The sequence below is a fragment of the Oryzias melastigma genome, linkage group LG11 (assembly GCF_002922805.2).
Source record: "Oryzias melastigma strain HK-1 linkage group LG11, ASM292280v2, whole genome shotgun sequence".
Lineage (NCBI taxonomy): Eukaryota > Metazoa > Chordata > Actinopteri > Beloniformes > Adrianichthyidae > Oryzias > Oryzias melastigma.
Genome location: NC_050522.1, coordinates 24,310,037 through 24,313,940, shown reverse-complemented (window position 1 = coordinate 24,313,940; position 3,904 = coordinate 24,310,037). Strand labels below are relative to the sequence as shown.

At 33.4% G+C, this 3,904-nt stretch overlaps 1 protein-coding gene and 1 long non-coding RNA gene across 3 annotated transcripts in view; one reads left to right on the top strand and one right to left on the bottom strand.

Moving 5' to 3' along the window:
• samd12 (sterile alpha motif domain containing 12) overlaps nucleotides 1-3,904 on the bottom strand; it is a 156,935-nt gene that overhangs the window by 63,882 nt on the left and 89,149 nt on the right. The gene's annotated exons all lie outside the window — the stretch shown is intronic.
• The window catches only part of LOC118599399, a 5,684-nt gene extending 1,780 nt beyond the window's left edge, over nucleotides 1-3,904 (top strand). The window contains exon 2 of the long non-coding RNA XR_004948733.1: nucleotides 1,853-3,904. This is a non-coding gene — a long non-coding RNA (uncharacterized LOC118599399). The remainder of the gene's footprint in view (nucleotides 1-1,852) is intronic.

Below are 3,904 nucleotides of genomic sequence, written 5' to 3'. Positions count from 1 at the left end.
ACACAAATATACACATATTGTATATATACAACATATATACACACATACATACATACATACACACATACATACATATGTATATATATATACACACAAATATACACATACTGTATATATACATATATACACACACATACATATACACACATATATATACACATACATACATATATATACATATATATACATGTTGTTCATTTTCTCAAACTCGTCATGTTGGACGCAGATACTGAGAGATCAGCTCATTTATTTTTAGGAGCTGAATAAAAGCATCACTGCACGTCTCCGTCTCTGGGTTCAGATCTCCCGGTGAGGGGCGTTAGCGTACTGTACCGCCGCCACTGCTTCGTTACTTGAACATGCAGTCAAGGCAGGGCAGTATAGCAAGCGAAAAGGATTAAAATTCGCTCGGATAAGCGGGCATGGCAGTTAGTCGTCTGGACATGTACCACGGATAATAATCATTATTTGAAATATTTAAATGTTCCCACGTTTAGTTTCAATACTACAGTTAATACCAAAAATAATGCAAGTTTAATTTTTTCATTTAAGATTTAATTTGGACATTTGGGGGTGGGGTAAAATTGCATATGAAGCATTCGTTTTGTAGATTTGGTCTCCAGATGTGTAAATGTAACCAGAAACTAAATGTTATACACTTTTATGTTCAAAGTTCAATGATGTGCTATTATATTTATTTGTTTTCTCAAATATTTATGTTAAAGCTTTTCAAAAAAAGTAATTTCAGCTTTTGTCTTCTTGTTTCTTTACTAGTTTTCCCCCTTTTTACTGATCCAAAAAATGATCCGAATCGTGACCCTAAAACAGTGACACAATCCGATCCTTTACACCCCTAATTATATTAGATTTTAGCTGTTTTAAGCAAATACATATTAAAATTCTTGTTAAGTCATTTGATCGTGATATAATATTTTTTGAAGACAAAAAACAAATGTATGTACTTTAAAGTTGTAAAACTTTTTAAAGACAATATTTCCAGTTATTAGAGCTATATGCAATAAATATACAATTTTCAATAACTTCAGAGTGTTTAGGTAATTTAAAAATTACATTTAGTCCTTAAATATTATAAAATATTTCTTTATTAAATTATTTGAAGAAATCTTTTTAGGACAAATTGTTCTAGTTCCATTGGTGGATTTTTTTCATTTATAACATGGAAAAAATATCTTGTTTTCTATATTTCTAAAAAGAATGTTTTTTCCTTAGTATGTTATTGACATTTTTTTGTAATAAATTTCATTTTTTTCATTGATTTTTCAATAATTCCCACTCACACAACTAACTGTCTGTGGTCCTCAGAACAGTCCATTAGCCTTCACACTGTTGCTGAACCACATCAGGGTTCATTTGAAGGTTAACACCATTCACTCTCCAACCATCCACATCATTCTTAAAATTAAAATTTGATTCAGGTTATTATAATTTTTAAACTTTTTATTTTCTAAATCAGAAGTGACAACTTTCATAAGCACATTTTTCTTTAATAAACTCCACGGATGACCCCGCCTGACGTATCAGGGGACAAACTCAGACGACAAGCTTCTGAGCTTTTATTTATGAGGTTCAGTGTTGATTTTTTCAGCGTTTCTACTCAAATGTCAACAGAAAACAGGAAAATGGGAGTAATTAAGTTAGAATATTGAATGAGATGAAGCTGTAGATGTTGCTTCTTATGGAGTTTCTTTAAAACCTGATTTATTGATCATGTCTCCTGTTTCACTTTAACCTGATCACAAGCTGATAATCAATATTGCATACATGTTTTATGAACTGATTAATTATGTTTTTAATCTCAACTGCGTTTTGTTCTGACATATTGTTATTTCAGAACAAACTCTGCATCCATACTGTCATTTCTGCTCCAATGGCGGAGCGTCGGAGGCTAAAAAATGCGTCGGCATCACTCCAGCGCTCCAGAACCATCACAAGCCCTCGCTCCGGTCCTAACCGGCACATCGGCTCAAGAGCAAAAGCGGCGCCAGAAAAGCCTCCTGAAGCTCCCCATTACCCACTTCAGGGGTGTTAGAGCCGCCGACTAAACCTGTGGGAGAAAAAGCCCCCGTCCTGGAGATTACTCCACACATCCCATAATATTAAGGACGAAGACTAAAACTTAAAGGACATTTTCTGACAGAAATGATGATGTAATGCTGTTTTTCTCAGATGATCTTATTAAAAAGTTATGAAAATACAGAATTACAGTGAACTAAAATCAACGTTTAGTCCATTCTAAGGAAACTAAATGGTGCCAAAAATAGATTAAAGTCTAGGAATCATTCTTTCAATTGTGACAGTTTTCTGGACCAGTTGTCCCTAACCCACGTATTGTTAGCAACGGTCCATTGGACAGATGAAAAAAAAAAATAAAAAATTTTCAATTTAATTCATAATCTAATTCTGAAGGAAGTTTTATTTTGAAAAACTACTGGATTCTCTCCTCTTTCCTGACACATGTCAAGTAAAAAATCCTTCCACTACTTTCCTAAAGCGGCTGCTCCGACAGATAAATTAAGACAACAAATGTATTTGGAAAATTTAGTTTAACAGAAAAGAGGAAACAAAAAAAGAGCTTTCGACTTCAAAATAAAAGACTTCTATATTTGGCAGACACAAACCAGAAGTCTTTACTTCAAATAAGCATCCTACGAGGATGCAGATATGCATTACTATTATGGTCTGTGGGAAAATACTAATTTTAGTGACAGAATTCTTATGTATTTTATTATTTTGTATTAAATCACTTTATTTATTAATCCTTAAAGGAGTTAAGATTTTTTTCAATACTTGGTCATAAAATACAGACATATTTCAGACGTATTCATTGACTAAAATATTTTATGTATTTACTTTCCGCAAAATAATACAAATGACATTGGAGCAGAAAGAGGAAAACTTAAAATTAAGTCTACAACAATCACAGAAGTTTTGTTGACCTTTGACCCTTTGGAAGAGGCCGCCATCTTAAGTAAAAAAAAAAAAAAAACTTTTGTACCAGCTACAAACAAAAACTCATCCTCAAGATTTTTGTCCTCTAACTTCTTGGGCATCATTGGGAAGCAATTGTGCAAAAATGTTGCAATTAGAAGTTGTAGATTTTGAACGGCGTGCGCGTGGCGAGCTAGCAAAAGTGGCGTTCTCCTACTACTTGCACATTATTTACCAGAAAATTGTGAAAATGTAAAGCATGGATCTCAATCAGAAGTTGAACAAAATTATATAAAATAGGAGATGAAAATTTTTAGGAATGTGGGCGTGGCTAACAAAAACCTTTGTTGCTAAGGAAATCCAAAAATGTACTTTTGACGATTCTTCTGAAACTTACATCTATCTGTTCGGTATCACCAGGTGACCAAAAGGTGCTATGGAGATAAAACCAACAGAAAAGCTGTTATTTTGAAAACAATGGATTTTACATCAGTTGGTCACATCAAATGTGGGCTCATAGCTTTAATTTTAAATTTAATTTAAAATATTTTTCAGAAAGATAACTTACTGTTTTACAAAAGCAAACCTTTTCTCCCGAAGTATGTGGCATTGCAACGATGTAGGAGGTAAAAAAGCAGAGGCAGGTGAGCAGCTTGACAGCAGAGCTGAGAGGCGAGCATGTTTCATGATGGAAATATAAGGAATAATTTATGCAGCAGTCAACCTTTAGTTATCAAATAAATATAAAATATATGCACATATATAGTGTTTGTCTTGTGTGCCATCTAACCATGTGTTTCATGTTTAAGAAGGCAAACAAACAACTGATTTGTGTGAAGGCAGCAGGAGGATGGAGGGCTGCATGACAATATGTACTTTACTGACTTAAACATGATTTACGTAGTGGAAACATTGAAATAAAGTTTGTTCACAGATTCAAGTAAACTTGTAGGAA